The sequence below is a fragment of the Cuculus canorus genome, chromosome 1, assembly GCF_017976375.1.
Source record: "Cuculus canorus isolate bCucCan1 chromosome 1, bCucCan1.pri, whole genome shotgun sequence".
Classification (NCBI taxonomy): Eukaryota; Metazoa; Chordata; class Aves; order Cuculiformes; family Cuculidae; genus Cuculus; species Cuculus canorus.
This window is the reverse complement of record NC_071401.1, coordinates 167,097,114-167,117,310: the sequence shown is the minus strand read 5'-3', so window position 1 is coordinate 167,117,310 and position 20,197 is coordinate 167,097,114. Positions and strand designations below refer to the sequence as shown.

At 38.9% G+C, this 20,197-nt stretch overlaps 2 long non-coding RNA genes across 3 annotated transcripts in view; one reads left to right on the top strand and one right to left on the bottom strand.

Annotated features, from left to right (window-relative positions):
• LOC128852024 (uncharacterized) overlaps window positions 1-1,441 on the bottom strand; it is a 36,814-nt gene extending 35,373 nt beyond the window's left edge. For both annotated transcript variants that reach the window (XR_008449641.1, XR_008449642.1), the window contains exon 1: window positions 1,221-1,441. This is a non-coding gene — a long non-coding RNA (uncharacterized LOC128852024). The remainder of the gene's footprint in view (window positions 1-1,220) is intronic.
• The window catches only part of LOC128852025 (uncharacterized), a 28,973-nt gene extending 11,265 nt beyond the window's left edge, over window positions 1-17,708 (top strand). The window contains exons 2-3 of the long non-coding RNA XR_008449643.1: window positions 5,272-5,334; window positions 17,605-17,708. This is a non-coding gene — a long non-coding RNA (uncharacterized LOC128852025). The remainder of the gene's footprint in view (window positions 1-5,271; window positions 5,335-17,604) is intronic.
• The last annotated feature ends 2,489 nt before the right edge of the window (window positions 17,709-20,197 follow it).

Here is a 20,197-nt window from a genome sequence, read left to right as displayed (position 1 = left end):
GCTTCCAATTTGTTAGCAGCAGCATCGCTTAGAATGAGGTTAGATGATTTAGGATTCTTGTCTGTCTTCATTTGATGGAAGAAATCTGCCTCAAAGACCTGTAAATGGTCATAGACTTTGAGCAGTTAAACTGCCCAACAGGGAGCCCTTCTCATCAAGAACACAGTTTTGGTTTCCTGGTGTGGTACAGCAAAGCCTGCTTTCACTTCAAAATGAAGTAAGTTTTTCCACTTTATCTAGCAAATGGAGAGGAGTATTTAACTGAGGAACAGCATAGTTTCTGGATAACACATAAATATTTCAAATGGTCCAGAAATTTCCATATGATTGTTCTTCTCAGCGGGCAGACAAAGCATCTGTTGCTCTTCTATTTCTGTCGTTTTAATCCAGAATCACCAATGCATTGTAGGTCTTGGCTTAAGTATCAAGCAAATACACTGATGGCTACCTAATTGCCAATGTACCTGTAAAAGCTCTCTGCTTGTTTTGTTAGTATTTTGCAGAAGATTTCTTGGCTTTTTTAATTCTATATTTATTTTAAGTCCTGAGATTCATCTGTTTTAAGACATTGCGCAACCTTCTGGTCAGAGGTATCATGAGCTGTCTCCCCTTCCCTTTATCCAGTGAATCAAATACAGTCTCAAACACCGAGTTTAGTTTCCAAATACATTCTTTGTAGCCAAGATGTGATTTGGTGTTTCCTGTTGAACAAAACGTCAACATTTCCCCACAACTTTGGCCTTTTCAGGCCCTGCCCCTGTGTAGGTGCCTAACATACCCGCTGTCATCACATGAGGGGATACACATGACATGATTTTAAACTCACTAAATTTGCCATATGTGTTATAACTGTGCCATGATACAGGGCTGGCTTTGCCTATCAATATTACCAACGGGTGGATAAATGCTGTTGGAAGACTACTTTTATAGAAACTGCAAGTCATTCTCATTCTGTCATAAAAAAGATTTCTGCTTAAGGAAAGGATTACACTACATTAAACCCCAGATCACTTTAATGTCATAAAACGAGCCTTAATCATTCACTCTGCTGTCCAGTCCGAAAACAAGCAAACAAAAAAGTCATCTCTGACTTCTCTGTAATCCCAACCATCTACTATTGATCTTTTAACAAGTGGCAGGACTGGTATGAGGGGGTGCAATGGATCTTTAGTAAAAACAAACAAACAAACAAACAAGCCCCCAAAATCTCTAATGTTTACCTGCTCTGTAAATGAAGGAGATTTATTTCATCTCACTTGATCTTCATCAGTGCTTCTCAGCATCCTCTCCCATGGAAATTTATACCTTTTGTTGGTTTTATATTATGTCTCAGAATGCCTTTAGAGTGCTGGAAATGTACTGGCAATTTTTTAAAGTCTCTACAGATCTTCTTGGAGTGTTTTTAGAAAATATGTTGGAGCTTGGGGGATGATTCACAGATTTCTAAGTGTTTTCTTTAATATGTAGCCTCATGCCTGTACAAGGCTGAACACTGCCCTTGATTCCTCCAATCTCTGCAGCCATACACAGCACAGAACAGAATTTTTATATCCTGCCTCTCTATAAACTATACTCTCCCCTTTTCTGTAGACCACTATGAAATGGAGGAAAGAGTAGAAAGTCCTTATATTTTGCACTGGCAAAAGGTACGAACATGCAGAAGCTAACTTATATCTGGGCCTTAAGATTTTGTGCAACAGCTATAATTAGAGCTCCCCAGAAGGCTTGATTTTAACACACATTGTAATTTTTTCTTAATTCCCCCACCAGGTTCCCTGCATAAAGCAGCTCTGTAATACTGTTGCACTGCTACAAAGCAGTAGCTACACTCTTCCTCTGCATGCTGTTGTTGCCAGCCACCAGCTAAATGTGAACCTCTTGTGTCATTCTTTGCTCTGTATGTTTGGAAGAGAGACAGAGTTCAAGTTTAAACTGACATTATTAAGAATGACAGATCTCGTTTTTAAACATCCATTTAATTGAGGATGCTATTTTTGTCCACCGCCCTACAGAACCAAGATTCCTCACTGCACCAAAGTGCAGTACTGCTAAAATTCAGCTCTCCTCATGGCATTGTGGCATGGCAAACCCAGTGTAATAAGTGGACTGTTCATAATACCCGTGTACATACATGCAGGTCACACCACCCTGCCACTCCACTTCTATCTCTTGTTCTATTGTACAGGTAAGGTGGTGAGGACTCTTCTCCACTGTCACTCTTGGAAGCACAGCTTATAAAGCATGCTTCAATGTCTGCTTAGTTAGGAAAGGACAGGCAGAACAGAGGGGTGATGTGACAAGCCCATGTACATTCACAAACAAAAAAATGCAGCTGATGGATCTAATTTAAGGCTTGCCAGAAATCTTTCTTTATTATTTTATTATTATTTATCTTTATTATTTATTATTTCTTTATAAGACCAACAAAAAGAGGTTCAGCTCACTAGTAAGTGGAATATTAATTGTATCAGGAATACAACCATTTTTAAAAGGCATGGCTGTTCAGAAGTTGCTATTTAAAGTCTGATCTGATGAACCACCTATAAGAAACTGGGAGACTGAACAAGTATCTAGCCAGATCAGACACAGTCATCCTGATCCTCCATTGTCTTACAGTTGTATTAACAATTGTTGTCCCCATTGGAAACATTTTAAAACCAGTGACTTAACAAAAAATTTTGGTACAGAGATTAAGCCTCAATGAACAGGAGTCATGACATCAAAGGTTACACATGCACACATTAGCTGAGGAAGGTAGACATTTATATTTGCTTGTCAATAGGGAGCCAAAGGTAGATTCATTCATCAAGCCTATTTCAGATTTTGGCTCTGGGAGGAGGTGAAGTGAACTCTAAAATTGCTTATGGCTTTCTACTGACTATAAAGAGAATCTAGTTACTGCCTGGCATGTAGCCTCAGCATTTGAGAAATGGGGAAATTCCATTGTGTGCTTCAAGGGGCAAATCTCCAAACGGTAATGTTTTTGATCAAAATGTATATTGGTTCACAAAGTTCTACAGAGTTAGGTAATACAGGGCATCAGAAAAAAAAAATAGATATATGTGCAGGCAGAATATGCAGAAAAAAAAAGAAATGTGAATAAACAGGAACATAATTATACCCGTGGAAAATATTTACTGTACACCACTGTATAATTGCCATTGACTTTGGGCATATAGTGTTGGGATGGTATAAAAGACACTATTAAGCTTCTATTGAAGTCCTTGCCAGCTCTTTCCCATAAAAAGATGAAAGAGTAAAAGCATCTATATTCTACAGAAATATAAATCCTTACTGGAAACAGAAATTAGTATCCCATTGATTTTTAATTATACTTAGTCATGCAAGTGCTTGACACCATGTCCGTATTGTCGAGGGAACTCAGCTGGGAGAACCCTGGAGAGGTTCCATATAAGTTGCTACATCTTCACAGAATGGCACATTGCTGCATGAGGTTACTGGTCAGGTTCCAAAACCCAGACTTGGGGTGTCCCTACACAGATTGCCACAGCAAGGAGTACACACGCCCCAACTTCCTTTAAAAACAAATTTTATGATTGCCAAGTCCCTGAGGCATTCTTTAAAACAATGACACTTGTCTTCACACAGCAAATCACATGGAAACAAAAATGAAATTTCACTCCTCAGCATGGATGCCTAAATGGTTTCAAGACTTTTTTTCCAAGTATGCTATGAAAGTCACATTGAATGAAAGAATTAGAAGCTGTCTTAACCTATGTGGTCTATTGTTGCCATCAAAGTAGAAATAGACTCACTCATTTCCTAACACAAACAGTGATAAAACAAGTTAAGTAGTTAATTGTTACTGTAGATAGATCTAATCACCAGAAGAAAGCTGAGTAAACTGCACATATTTATCAACATCTAAACAGTACAAATTTTGCCAGCAGAAAAGAATAAGTATTTGATAACTTGCCAGTAGATGTTACTTTTTGCTTAGGAAAGATAGTGTTGCTTTGGATGCTACAGTTAACTCATCTTATCTTTAAAATAATAAATTGCATGTGTAAATACAGATGTAATAATTCTGAAGCTTTATCAGTGAAGAACTTTAACTGAAAATGTTGGTTTGTTAAATTTATCATTGGCTAGTCTATGTTTCTGAACAATGCAAAATGGTCTGCGTGATATTACAGAAATATAGTTCCCAGTCTCTGGAGATCTGGTTGAAATTTTGCATGTAGTTTCAATCACAGCAATGACAAGAGACAAGCTAGAACAATATTCACTTGGTGCTGATAAAAAACTTATCGCGCAGAAGAACGATTCTGCAAAATATACGCAGGAAAAGTGGAATTCGCATGATCACTTGGCCTTCACCCCAGCAATACAACCTTTGTAACACAGCAGCAGCTGTGTCAAAGCCATTGCTGTGGTACAGTAGATCTATTGCTTTTGACTCCAACAGTATTCAGGATTGCAAAATACCAGTTTGCAGCAACATGCTTCTACTCAGGTATCTGTGTCTTGCCAGCTCTGTAAAAACAATATACACTAATCTACAGCAGGAAAGAAAAAAAATATTGCCAACATGACATGAAAGAGTATGAAACATTCATGAGACTTTTTTTTTCTTTCTAACCTGTTGCCTAATTTTACTAATGTTTACAAGCTTTGAACCTGACTTGTCATATAAGAGAAACATCATAGACTTAGTCCTTAGGTTGGGAAGCTTTTCTGCAATATTAGTTTGTTATCAGTTCAGTAGTTCATAGTAGTTAACTTTTGACTGAACTTCTTATAGCAAAGAATTAATTTAAAGAAATATTTCAGTAAGGACTAAAATACCACATCTTCTTTTTCTTTATTGTTACAATTACAAACACTGGCAGACATACCAGAATGCATCTGAAGGAAGGAAAATATTGTGTGTGTACAAAACTTCTTCGTTCTGTTTAGTCTTCAAAACTAAAGAAGGAAAATCAAAGGCAATGGAAGTGAGTGCAGCTGTTGTATTTATTTAGTCTCATGGGCAGTGCCATAATGACAGACACTCTTGTAGTGCAGTTTTTGCACAACATTTCATGTATCTCACTGAGTCTATCTTTTCCCTACAGTCTTTCTGGCACTCAGCAATTTTCAGAATCAGATCGTTACCCATTTTCACATTACGCATTCTAATATATCCTCTGTTATAATGCTCTGTTAACTCACTAGTAAATAAATTGAAGCATGGTCTGCTTCCTCTGTGGAGTAGATGATGTGTTAAGTGCCCTGTTCACATGAATGTATTCCTCTGTCTTTATGCAGGTGGATGAATTCATGAACTTTGATCCTTACACAGATGTCATTTGAAGCCTCCTACAGAAAATAGTAAGTTACAGAACTGTAGACTTAAAATCTTATATGTGGCCTAGGAAAATTCATAGGAGGTTTTCTTAAGATTTGTGAACTTAGGCTCTAGGTATGAAGACATCTGCAGCGGATCTGAATTTAACCAAGTTCACTCCTTACCTCCTTCAGCAATGAATTTCTTGATGACCTTACAAAATACTGAAAAAAATACTGAAAACGTAGATGGCTTAGCACTCTCAAACACCGGAATATCCTGTTTGATCTTAGTGATGATTATGCATAACACACTGGAGCAGACATTCAATGCCCTATACTAACATCCTACTGAAGTCACTACACAGTGCATGTAATTTACCTACATAAAGCTTACTTTTCTGACTGGGTACTACTGGACTAGAGTCTGGAACTATATTCACAGGTCTAGGGAGTTTTCTCTGTGAACTCTTGGGCAGCACTGTTGTTTTAGGAACTTCAAGCCTCCTTGTGTGGGGCTGGCAGCTGGTGCCTTCCTGGGAGCCCATCTGGACCTGTGAGGTCCACAGACTCTGTGATTCCATCCACTAGGGCACGCAGCAGTTCCCTCCCTATCATGAACTATTGATGGAGCAATCCAGAAGGAATGACCTCATCAAGAGGCTCCTCTCCTGTTTATTATGCACTTTCCTGCTGAATTTGCAGGTGGGACAGATAGTGGTTGCACAGGTGACAGATTCTACTCCACACTTGTGGTGGCACTGGTGCCAAATTCAACACCTCCAGTGGAAAGAAATTTTAAAAAGATGCCTGTGCTATCCACAGTACTGGGGGACATGTCTCAAATTACCACTTCTTACTGGTTTTTAGGAGTGATAACTTGGCTGTAAAAAGAGGCAAATAAAATAGAAATGCCTCTGCTGAAAACAGTGTGTTGATACCATCAATCTGGTAATTGGGAAATCTTGGGTTAGAATAAAGGGAAACTATGGAGTCCAAATCTATGCTTCTGAAGGTGTAATCTCAGAACAACGATTTCTATTTCTAGGAAACAAACAATAAATGACCTCATGTCAGCTTCTTTATGAAGTTAGGCACAAGCTTGGATGCAAAGAGTGCTCTGACTATGCTCTGAAAAAGTTTTTTTCTGCTATTTATAAGCAATAGTCCTACACTGAATATAAATGCATAGATAACTTCAAGGTCATCAATATTGTCTAAAATACAGTTTCTAGCTGAGTAGAGAATACTCTCTATCAGAGAGTGACAGAGATGGGAATCAAGTAGAGCTGAATTTCACCACAGAATCCCTCCTCCTTAGCTTGGCCCCTTTTTACGCCGTGGTGTTAACTTTAGACAGCAGACATGGGAGAAGAATATAATGTAGCTTGTCTTGTTTTTAATAGAGGGAATGATGAGGTTTATGTCACTGAGGAGGGTTTTTTTGAATTTTCCCATATTTTTTAATTTACAGGCTGTTGGACAGCAGGAATTCTGAGATTCTCTTGAATGAGATATACAGCAAGTATAATGATCTTCAAGAATTATGATTTTAGATGAGTTCTGAATAGTTTCACATTTTGAATGTTCTCAAGCTTGAGTAGAAGTAGTTTACTTTTCTTCTTCTTGCCTTCCATCCACATACTCTACAATTCTCTACACTCCCTCCCAAGATTCAAAAGTCTCCTCTAAACTCCCATTAGACTTGTTGAAAAATGCTTCTTCAATGTAATTAACTTAATTTAGAACTAAAGACAAGAGCTTACATCTTTGGAGAACTGATAATGCTGTTTGACTCACTACCATCAAACGTTGTTTTTTCCTATTAGACAATAATGGTCTCTCTAAGTGGAAGGAAAAATAAGTGTTATAAAGGGAGTTTGGAAAAGCAACTCTACAGGACAAAGAAAGGCTCCCCTTCCTCATGATACCAATGAGCAAAGCAGCTGCCACAATAGTTTTGCACCCAACAGGCTTGAACTACATAGGAAACCTCAGCACTTGTGGAATGTGATGTACCATACAACCCTTCGAATCTCTGACCAGTGTCAGCTTCTTGAGCTTAAAACTAAAGGCAGGTGTCAAACGGTCATAAGCATTCAGCCTACGTCAACAGAACTCTATAAATTTTACTTATCTGCCAAATACTTACTGTATAAATCGATGAGTTCTGTAGGTTTCTAAACAGCTTTCAACTTGCTTGCCCTCACACTAAACACAAGATAATGTATCTGACTGCGTAAAGGCTTTATTACCCAGACATAAAACTTTTTCCAAATTATTGTCTTTTATTTTCCAGGTTATAAAGTGTTCAAATGAGCAAATCTGATCTGATTTTACCTTATTCTATTGCTCCATGACTAATTTATTTTTATTGCTTTGTAAATGAACTCCATGGATATTTCACTCATAGTTCTGAGTGCATTTTTTATGAAAGTACTCTATAAAGTTTTGTTTGTGGAGCAATAATATTGAACATGTTAGGATAAGCTACAAAGCCCTAAATAGTCTTGGACCTTTTTTTTCTTTCCTTTATCTTTTAAGCCACTGAGTTCACCTGGAGCACTTCTGTTGTCAGTTCTAGTTTCAGTAATGGGTGGTAAAATATTTGCTGTGAAGAACATTTAGCTCCAGAACTTGTTTCACAGCTGGGGTCCTAGTCCTGCTAGCCCTTAGGGTACGAAGCAAAGCTTATCTGTTTACCTGTGCTTCTTCCTAAGAAAATCCATGGGACTTGTTATCTTAGCAGACTTAGTGAGGAAATTGGTTAGAATTGACGTTTCTAGAGGGCTTTTGTGCTCTCAGATCCTAATTAGCTTCAGGATTCTCTTTTCTCTAGCAGTTGTTGGTAATATGCTGTGAATTATTTATTAGGCTTTTTGTGAATGTAAATCCATCCAGATGCTTGGGCAGTGGGCACATGTTTTATAGATATGAATGTCAATCAATAAATAAATAGCTGTGAGTGTTTCTCCATAGAGGAGATTCAGAAAATGATCAGAAGAACAGAGGTGAAAAACAAAAAAGAGTTTTTTGACACTGGGAGCTTTTTTCAGCTGGTGTCAAAGCTTTTTTTTTCTTTCAATATCCTGACGGTATTTCCTAGTAAACTATTTTAGTGCTGTAAGAGGCAGGTGCCACAGTGCCGTTTGCAGAAGAACTTTAAAATGGATTGCATTTTGCAAAGTTATAGGGACGTATTGGTTACAAGGATACACTCAAAAGAAGTCCTCTTCATTCAAAATATTTTATCCTCAACATCCACGTACAAGGCCTGGAGCTTTATACAAAATATGTTATACTACAGACATAGCCTTCTTTTCTCTGTGCAAATGACCCATGAGCAGATATGGATACTTTTAGTTATCATTTACAGTTGTCCAACAAATATTCCCTGTGAATGCATTTCAGACTACAGGTGGTTGATGAACTATTCAACTATTTTTGACTCTATGCCTCTCTCAAGGCTCTGACTTGCATTCACTAAGCAAACAGCTGTGGTGGCTAAGACCTTAGTGCCTCTTCCCCATCCCAGCTGTTTGTTACTGCTCTTTGCCAGAAATTCTTGCTCCTGTTCCAGATACAGCAAAACTTGCTGCACCTCAGCTGTTCCGATTCATAATCTGACATCTTACTGCAAAACAACTTCTATTGCTATGTTAAGCTCATGTACAGGACTGCAAGCTGGAACAGCTGAAGTGCTGTAAAATGTTCTATTCTGCCAGCTCTGTAACTGGGAGCATCTCTTCCTGAAAGAAGTGCTTGTTTATCTAACAAGACCTTCCAGAGATTCCCCTGACCATGTATTGGCCACTGCCTTGCTTTTAGATGTCTAAAAACATTATAAACGAAGTTAAGAACTTCTGATGCATGTTGTAACAGCGACTATAGTGTCATCACTACAGCATTTGACAACTTTTGCCACCTACATCAGTGTTACATATTTGCTTAAAGAGTAGGAATTCTCCATTCTTCAAAGAAACAAAGAGTCAAAATTTATTGAGAGGCAAATATGTATGAACTCATGAAAATAAGATGAGGAAGAATAATCAGAGTGTGTAAAGCTGTTCTCGAACGGTTACCCATATCTATCTCAGGCTAAGTCAAAACATAAACTGCTTAAAACTGGCGGAAAACTGGAAAATTAAAAGAATACTGTGGAAATAGAAAGGATATAAATCCTAGCCAAGGTAAAGTGAAACAATGAATTTATTCATATCAAGTTTCTGAATATAAAATAATAAAGCAGACAGGAAAAAAAGAATCTTGGCACTTTTTATCCTTTCAGAGTGAGTGAAACATGTAAAAGGTGTTTGTGCAAAAATAACTACTCTGACTTCAGTGACTATTAGTCAGTAAATATTTCCAGGGATGTTCCCTTCAGGTTTGCTCTGTAACTACGTGTGTACAAGGGAAGGTCATACACAATACGTATCACTCTGTTCCCTTAACTAGATTGCACAAGAATACAGCAGCAAAGAATTTGATCGGATATGTATGTTTCCTTGGGAAGAAAACATCTTCTACTTCAGCTGAAGTCAATCTCTTATTATACTTTAAAAGGCGGAGAACACACAGACAGAAAATTCCCAGGATAGTGATCAGTTGTTCTTTATACATATGACAGCAAAATGCAGCAGTATGTTGAATTAACACTCGACAGACAAACAGGACAACCACTGAAACACAGACCAATTTGCACTGTTTTACAAACATAATGTGCTGTGAAGCAGACTAAAGCAGCTGTTACTTAGAATCAGACTGAAGAGAAATTCAAACGTTTTTATACTGTTAGACTTTTCTTCATTAATAGCTGCTTCAGACCTTTCGCCCTGAGGGAAAATACAGATGGATTTTGCAATACAAAATGCACAATATATTGGACTTCAATTATTGGAAATAACAAAGTTTTTAACGGGGAAACATTAATACCGATGATGCAGCTTAATAAGATTTTCATGAAAACAAATTACATTTTCTAGCAGGCTCACAGCTTGGGATATAGGCATATTGGGTATATAATTAGTCTAATTACAGGGAAAATTGAAAGAATTTGACTATAATTGCCCATTAGCTGGTTGTCCTGAACATGACAGCCACCATACCTATTTTTGCAACAGCAGGTTTTCAAAGGGCAGTACAATACTGGTGACTCTCCATTCTGCTCTATGGTTATTGATTATGCTTCCAGCTTCCAAGAATTAGTGCTTTCTTAATGTAGTCCTATCCTCTAGCACTCACTTCTTTTGATGTTCTGCCTTTTACTTTGACTAGAAGATCCAGAAAGAAACGGAAAGGGGTACCCAAACTCATTATTTGCCTTCAAGAGTTTTCCTATGTTGTGTTATTGCTGCACTTTATATTTACAACAACTTTCCATGCAAAAAGTCTGCAAAGCAAACGCTTTTATTTGTTCCTGGAGCAAGTTGGAGACTTTAAAGCAAGTTCTACAAAAGGGCATATTTTATCTTTTCTTAAACTTTCCTTTGGACCCTGAAATTACAAAATCACAGTGTGGTTGAGGTTGGCAGGGACCTCTGGAGAATATTCAGTCCAATGCCACAGCTAAAGCCGTTTTCTTAGGGCCACGACCAGTCAAGTTCTGAATATGACTAAGAATGGAGAATACACAATTTCTGTGGACAATCTCTTCTACTTTTTATTCAACCAACTCCACAGGAAAAATGTTGGGTTGTTTGTTTTTAATGCATATAACTACTCACAGTAAACACAGATTCATGAAAGCATATAGGATCTTATTATGCTTTTGTTTAATTTAGTAATCTTTCTATTGAGTTTCTGTTTTGTTTCTACGTATTTTATGGATTTAACCATTAGTCTTCTATTGTTACCCTCATCTACACCCCTCAGTGGATTCAATTTTATCAGGGAGTGTAGTAATAGGACAAGGGATAACAGTTTTAAACTGAAAGAAGAGACATTTAGATTAGATATTAGGAAGAAATTTCTTACTGTGAGGGTGGTGAGGCACTGGAACCTCACTGCCCAGAGAAGTTGTGGAAGCCCCATCCTGTAGGTGTAGAGGACAAGACTGGATGAGGCTATGAGCAACCCGATTTAGTGGAAAGTGTCCCTGCCCATGGCAGGGGAGTTGGAACTAGATGATCTTTAAGTTACCTTCCAACTTAAACCATGCATTATTTGATCGTATGATATGATTTCAGACATTCTTGCATTTTTTTCAGTAGGAGTGGGATTTTGTACTGGGGAAATAAAAGCTAAAGGAACTATTCTGTTTCTAAACTATCTACAAACAGAATTTGCCCACTCCTATCTAACAAAAAAAAGCCAAAATTTCTATCAAATTCTTAGTTTCAAAATATGATATTATTAATGGAAATACTAGCAAATACACCTGGCTACATTACATTAGGTATCTTCATGAGGTAGGTTGGGGAAAAATGTATATAATTAATGTGTTTCTGTAAGGAACTATATGATTTCCTGGTTAAGTTTTCCAGTCACTAGGACAATCCCATAAGGAAATTCTGGCCATAGCAACAACTTTGCTTAATGTGTAGCCCTTCAATCATGAAGCAATATCAGACAGTAAAATAAAATCTAATCAGTAGAAATGACAAAAATCCCATCTCAGTTATGCTAGACTTCCCTTGGAATAAAAGAATTTGGACTCTCAAACTCATTTTCTACCATGTAGCACATATCATTCAAAACAGCAGGAGGACAACAGGTTAGGACAGGCCACTGAAATCTTTTTATGAGTTCAGAAGTTGTGTCATCACTGCTGCTCTGTGTTTTGGAAGGAGGAGCTGGAGGTATGAATACTCTTGTACTTTCCTAGAGTCAAGATCCACCCTTGCCAATTCCATGTTGCTCAGAAGGGCTCTGAAGCTTAACGTCAATAAAAGGCTGAATCACCCTGATTACAATAATTTATTTATTTATTTATTTATTAAAAATCTGGAATAAGATTCAGCTCCCATCGAAGATTATAAGCATATCTTCATGGCCTTTTATGGAAGTACAAGATCTTAAATAAACTCTTGATGCAGTGAGCAGCTGTCTACAAAAATCATGGAACACATGGTATTATTAGACAGCTATATCTTGATGTTTCAGAATGTGTAGCATTCCCAGTGATCAGAGAGACAACTAAACTGACTCAAGAGATTCACTTTTATTTCCAAGACAGGGCTGTTGTAATGCAGTGGCGTGGATTTGTGTGCATATGTATGCCAAACCGGTGTTGGGTAAGTTTAGAGTCAACACATCTTAGGGCATGCAGAAGGTGACAAGACAAGGTAACACTTAATGTGTGCTGGGTAGCAGTCATCCAGAGACCCAAGAACTTTCCAAAAGAAAAACAAACATATGGAAAGTGTACATATTTATTCATCAAGCGCAGCCAGGGAAGCCAACTGGCAGCTCTACCTGCGTGTCTGCTCCCTGAGAGAATAACCACTTAGGCGTCTGCAGGAGCCTGGCAGACTTAAACACACCCTCTCTATAAACACTATTCACACAAGAAAGGAAAGGAAAGAGAGGAAAATTGAATGCAGCTTTCTCCACAGAGCTGTCCCTTTAACAGAGGGATGATACCTTTCTGCCTTCTCCCAAACTACTTCTCCCTGGAGCAGCTTTCCCAAATCAGTAACAGATTATGCCATCTGTCCTGGCTGGGAGGAACAAGATGAAAATCCCAGGGGAGCAAACATAGCCTGGAAGAAAGCAAAAGGGCTATATAAAAGCAGAAGAGATTGTGGTGAGCTCTGGTTTGAGGCATAAGCAAAAGGACAAGGCCACAAATGTTATTAAGGTGGGTACACACCCAAGGGAAAGAAGTCAAAATGCCCTCTTTGGTATCACTGCACAGTCATACAGCTGACTAGTACCCACAGGCCAGCTCCACTGGCGCTAATGCCTTTATCCTTCACAAAGCCTGCAAAATGCCTCCCCTGAGCATTTTCTTCTAAGTACCCTGGAGGCATTCAAAACAGTGTTGCTCAGAGACATTTTTGTGCTTTCTTCCTTTCACCTTCCACCTCCTAACCCCATCTTGGACCTTAAGAGCTGTACTACAGATATTCATTTAGTGGTTTGGTTTAGCAGTTCCAAACAGACAAGACATTTATACCTGAGCTTTTAGCCGCGGGACTCACTTGAAACTTGTTTACGCGTCCAGCACAATAGCTGAAGTCTGAATCCATTCTGCATGTGCTGTAAGAGGGTTCACAGCTACTGTGCTGTAGAAGGATGGTAGGAGAAAAGGTAATTACAGCCCGCACATACAGGTATGCTCAGGCCTTGCCAGGCTTCTGAAGGAGCCTTTTTCTTGGATATCTGTGCTCCTGCAGACGGGAATGGCTGAGGATTTATAGCAGTCCTTGCGAGAGGCAGGGGCTTGAGGAATTGGAGACAAAAGGGCAAATTCTTCTTTTGAACCCACTTGGTGGACTGAAGAGGAGAAATTAGCCATATGAAATAAAGCCAGGTACTGTGAGTCTTTCTCATAGGTAAATATTTCTTTAATCTTTTTTTTTTCTGAGGGTTTTTTTTTGGTATATCCAGCTGTGGCTTGTAGCAGAAAGGAATATCTCATAATGAGCTCTGTTATAAATGGCTCTGAAACACGGAGTGTGGAATGCCACTAAAAATATTTTGTCTGTGGCTTTTGCTAACGCTCAGCTCCTCAGGAAATACTTTCATTGTTTAATGCTGTCATTTTGTACATATCCAATATTTTCTTAATCTGTCACTGGGAATAGTTTATTTATAACAAGCTCATTTTCCAATTGCATGTTGTAAATATGTCTTAGCAGTCTTGCCAAAAATACTAACTATTCACTATAACTACTCAGTTATAGAGATTTAACTAGTTTATTAGCTTTTAAAAATACAAGAAGCATGTGTTAAATCCTCTCTTACTCCCCTTTTTTTCCACTGAAATAGTGGACACACAAGTTTGGGTCAGGAGTCACTTTGTTGATTAAACATGGTTCTAAAAATGAAGAACTGATTGTGTCACTAGATTTAGCACTGAGTTGGTCATTCACTTCTCTCCAGAAGTAACTCCAAGATGCAGTGAAACTTAAAGATACCTACTCCTTGTTTCCTCCTTACTCCTTAATAATTTGCCGCTAGCTTACAATAAAAGCAGCTTACGGCCACTATAACACAAGAAGTCCAGCTCTTTTTGCTGAGGAATTTTTGAGGAGAATCCAGTGCAGTCACTAGGGTGTCTCTTTTCCTCCCACAGAAGATACGAAGGGAGAGAAAAAGGCCCTCTGTTTCTTATGTCTCAGAGTTATTACGTAGATTGCCTAATGAATTTTATAGCTGGCAACTAGGTAAGGCTTATAAAATGTGTTTCATAAGCAGCACATCCCATAGCATGTATTCTGCAATGGGATCCTGTTTGTTCAGGGGAGCTTACTGAGCAAAATTAGCTCTCTTGAGAGTCTTGTACTCTTTAAATATTAAGTCTATATAAGCGTGTGCATACATGTGTGTGTCTCAGTAGAGAATAAAAACGAGGCTATGTGGAGTACAGAGAACTTGTTGAAACATTCATATGTCTGCCAGCAAGTTTGCTGACAGTTTGGGGTTTTTTTTTTAATATATTTACACAGCTGTAATACATATACTTTTATGGGAAACATTTTCCATCATTAGCTTTCCAACAGGTTAAGAAGGTTATTCATAGATATATCTACACACAATAAGCCAAATTCTGTTCTTAGCTGTGACGGTGTATATCCAAAGTCACTCCATTAAAATCAATTGCTTTTTCTTTTTTATTTTTTTTCTTTTAATTTGTACCTGGTAACAGAGAGGAATTTGTACTCTCTGTATTCCGAGATCCCAGCAAGACTGCTGACCTTCTGTACTCAAGTAGATAATCTGATGGTCATTTCTGTGTCATAGCTGTGGAAATGGCCTGCCAGCTTGTAGTGCATTCTGCAGTCATATGCTTCGTCTGATAAGATGATAGGAATCATTCTTTCTGAAAGCAATGTCCAAAGGCTGTCTCTAGGACTTTTTTCAATTCACCAGTGCTGCCTCTATCTCATCAGTGTCTACATTTATTCCTCCCAACTAAAACCCATATACACACTTTAGCTACACTTAGGGAAAATTGTCATTAAAAAGGCATTAAAATGTGGCTTGTGCTATAGGTCCAGAAATGATCTTGCCTCTGCCAGTGGAAATCTTTTGTAACTGCACTTTAGTCATTAGAAATTCCATATTTCTGCTGCCTTCATAGAGACTGGAATTTGTTCTTCTTCATCGGGTCACACTTTTTAACTAATATGGTTAGACAAGTTTTTAGAGCAAACATTTTTTTTTCAGCTATGTCAGGAGACTTTTAAGAGCTACCCTGTCACTTGTCTTAATGTGGCAGCTTTATGGCTGTAGGGATGCTGCCTCTCAGCAGCTCCTGCACTGTCATTTTAAACGGCAAGAATGTTGATGGATAAAAAGGAACTGGGAAGGACTAAGTCATGCTGAAGCTACAGGGCTTTCCACAGAGAGTAAATGGCACTGTTTTCAATTGCATTAAATTAATTATATGAGAGGGAGTAGTTAAAAGTCATCTGAGAAACTTGGGACACTCTCCTGTGGTGTATGACAAAATTAAGCAGGATATAAGGCCTCAGTTAAACTTGGATGCTGCTTAAACTGAATGCTATCTCTATCAAAGCAATTTTTTTTTTTTTTTTTTTGCAAAAGCTAGTTACAAAACAGTAAGTTCCCACACAATATGGCATTCCGTCTCATTGCAGGACAAGCTGCAAGACAAACACAGAAATCACTGAAGTGAAGTAGACTGGAAACTATCTTCTACAGGGGCCAAAACTTCATACATATTTCTAGTCTACCAGACAGAGCTAAGCCCTGACTTTCACATTTTAAGTCTCATAGCAACGCTGGAGTAAGCCCCAAATATGTTGCTAGATTTCCAATTTAATATGAGACTTCCTTTCAATAAACAGACATCAGCTGAAATACAGGGACATTTCCTATTTCTGCATTTTCTATATATTTTAGTAGGAGCCACTGGACTTGAAACTGAAATACAGGCTGTTCTTCAGCCTCCTGCACCCTCATCTTCCCAGTCCACCCCTTGCAGCTTTCAGCCACCCCCACCTGACATCAACAAGGGAACACAAGCAAGAGGACGAGTTCTGGGAACCAGAAAACTGTTGCTAGGTGCTCAGAGCAGTAATTGGGTGGCAGAAGCCAAGCAATGAATAGGAAAGAGGAGAGGGTCCAGGTGAAAACTGAGTCTTAGCGGTCTCATTGTCACTCATCCAGTGAGCTCTGGGTACTAGATTGCTCCCCACACTGTGCTGCATCTGCTGCCCAGAGGTCAGGCTACCTGCAAATCCCATCTGCCTTTGACGTCTGTTATAGCTTGTCTGCGCAAAACACCCTGCGCAGTGGTATTCCTGTGGCCTGGTTACACACTGATTTCTGTCATATACAAAGGAAGGGGGAGGATCTCTCAAGTAAAGGTTATTAGAGTCTGTGATTAGGTGCTAAGAAACCCAAACATAAACTCCCTCAAAAATAATAGTAACTGTGTGAGAAATTCTTCATTTCAAATGTTTGTATAGTGTAACCTTATATAATGTTACAGACTGCAGTCCTGAGTGTTGCAATCTTAGCCATACACCAGCATGTGTTTTTAAATGTAATGCATTTTGATGTCCTGTTTTCATTGGACTCACTACTGTAGGTCTCTGCAGGACATTCTGTTTACAAAAGAGATTACCAAAAATAAAAATTGCAAACCAAAGTGGTGTAAGTTACAGAAATGAGAGTAGGAATGCCTCACTCCGGAAGTTTTTGCCACAAGTCCAGATATAAACTAGGCCAAAGGGACTCAGTATAAATTAAGATATTTTTCCTATTACCTCAGTAAGACAGAGGCTCAACAGCTATCCTGACCTTATTTTACAAGCTATAAGCTGGAACTAGTTTAAATCTACTTTCATTGAATACGTAGTTCATGAAACAGCCGTATGGAGATGGAAGATTTTTGTCTTGAGTTCTTTACATTCTAGATGTCAAAAAAACCCCTCTTATAAAAGGCAGCTTTTGGAAACACAGCCCTTTTCCATGCCAACAAATGTGGACTGACCTTTGGCTTTTGCACTGACTTACAGTTAAATTAAATTATCAGTTGGGAGAACATTAATTTTGTCTCTCCCCCTCACTCTGTCTCATTCTTCCCTCCTCAACCCTCAAATTTCAAATTTATTATGCTACAAGTTTACAGTTACACATGTGCTGCTCTTCCATTTCTGTTTTCCTTTTTTCTCTGTTGAGTTACTTCTCCAAGCTTAAACCCTGCAGGGCCATGAAAGTGTTACATTTGGTCTCCAGGGCACTGCTGAACAATTACTGCTGCTCAACTTATTTCTCATCTGTGCTGTGAGTAACTTGGGCACCACTTGATAATGTCCTTAGTTTATATCATAGTAGTATATAGTAGTCCCGGGCAACATCAAGGTCCGTTTCGCCTAAATCATGGTATCATAGTATCATAGTATCATAGTATAGTTTGAGTTGGAAGGATCATCCAATTCCAACCCCCCTGCCACGGGCAGGGACATCCCACTGGATCAGGCTGCCCAAGGCCCCACCCAACCTGGCCTTGAACACCTCCAGGGATGGGGCAGCCACAGCTTTCCTGGGCAACCTGTGCCAGTGTCTCACCACTCTCATGGTGAAGAAATTCTTCCTAACATCCAGTCTAAATCTGCCCCTCTCCAGTTTATACCCGTTCCCCCTCATCCTATTCCCACAAGCCTTTATGAATACCCCCTTCCCAGCTTTCCTGTAGCCCCCTTCAGGTACTGGAAGGTCGCTATAAGATCTCCTCTGAGCCTTCTCTTCTCCAGGCTGAACAAGCCCAACTGTCTCAGCCTGTCCTTGTAGGGAAGGTGCTCCAGCCCTCTGATCATCTTTGTAGCCCTCCTCTGGACCTATTCCAACAGATCCAAATCCCATTAAACAAAACAGGTTGTAGCTATATCGCACAGCAGAGTGCAAGGAACGTAAAGACAATATAGCTTTGCCAATGTGCTATTTACCTGAATTAATTAGCTTTCTCAACAATTTTAGTGGTCAAACACTGTGTTGGTGTTACTGATTCTAGTTTTGGAGCATGTGTAGAGGTGATGAGGACTTCAAACTAGCATGCCACGGCACTCTGCATGTCAATAAAAACGCCCCCTGCCCCAGAACTACTTACAGCCTGAATAGGTAAGACAGACAGACGGTACATGGAGCACAGAAAGGAGAATATTTATGGCCACAGCCACAAGCCTGTTCCTAAGACCAAGATTATGCACTCAGCTTGACTACCCACCCATGCTGCCCAAGTAGCAGAGGCAGTCTTATGCACACAGTTGACTTGTGACAAGCTCACACCCTTAATTACTTTATGCAAATACTCATTACTGAAGTATTGTTCACATGAGCGCTCTTAGGAAACAAATATAAGGCTTTCCTTTTTCCAACGGCTCCTGACTAAAAGCATAATTTCAGGTGGCTTTTTGCATTAACAGGTCTAGGTTCCCTATGAGATCCACTAGAGTGCTGTGTTGCTGTAGAGCCTGAAGAAAAAATCTACTAGAGCAAGGGTTTACCACCCCAGACAGCTGATACGCTCTGTTTTATAGGTATAAATTCCTGCAGATAGGAGAATTATTTTGTCCTTGAGCCATAATGTATGCTGATGTGTTCTAGCTGGGGTCTACTATGCTCCTTGCTGATAGCTGCAAGACGACATGGTAAATGGATCCTGTTCTGGCTGAGAGTAGTGCAGCAGCAGGTGAGCATTATGATAATCTCAAAGTATTGAATAATCACCACTCTGTTATATTGTCTCACTGCTGAAAAATTAAACCTCCTCTTCAGATTAAGGAGCAAATTTTACTGCAGTCAAATCCTTTTGGTTTTGTGCTGCTCCAGGCAGGATTCTGTCCTGAACCCAGACCTACAGATATTTTCTTTAAAGACTGGGAATAATATAAACGTGTGAAGGCTGTACTTATTTTGGAAAAATTTGCTATTGAATGTAGATGTTCAGTTCATATTCAAGGAATGTGAACCACAGATAACTGAACCTAATGGCTGTCATCTATTATCCTGTTACAATTAGTACCACGTAACATGACCAACTACATCACTGGGATTTTTCACAATGACTGAAAAATCTTTTTGTAAGGGCTTAGCTAACAGTTATCCGTAAATATACACATATTAATTTAATGAAAAAGTAAAGATAATTTGAGAAAGCAAAATACTAATTTTCAGTGAAGAAAAGTGCTCAGCTTAGGTTATATGCAAGAGTATAAGAAGAAATAAGAGATGTTTACTGCAGTACACAGGTCACGAAAGCTGCTGGTACCCAGTTGAGCATCTGGAAGAATGGCCCACTGGGTGCAGTTAAAATGCAAAGAAGAAAATGAAAAAAAAGTGCAATCCTGCGTGGGCGAATAAGCAGTTTCTTTGAAGCTTGAATCTGAGACATATTTCAGAGCTCAACAGAAGCAAAAAATCAATTCTCAGATTACTCTTCTTTCTTGCTTTGGATGAACTTGAAAGGAGAGCTGACATCAGCATGTACAGACAGATCCACAACTGCTTCTGGGTCTTTTGCTTTTCCAGGGACAGGCAAAAACAACCAACACAGAGGAATAACTTGGCAAATGCAGCCAGGATACTACCTCCATTTTCTTACTCCTCTTACCTACATCAAGGGACTGACCCCTGCAAGACTATTACTGCTTTATAAAGATCCCAACTGATTAATTGTTCCCTGGCGAACATTAATTACAGATTCTAACAAGAACAGAGACAATGTGGCTCTGTTTCTGCCAGCAGCTCCAGGATCAGAGAAACACAGAGATAA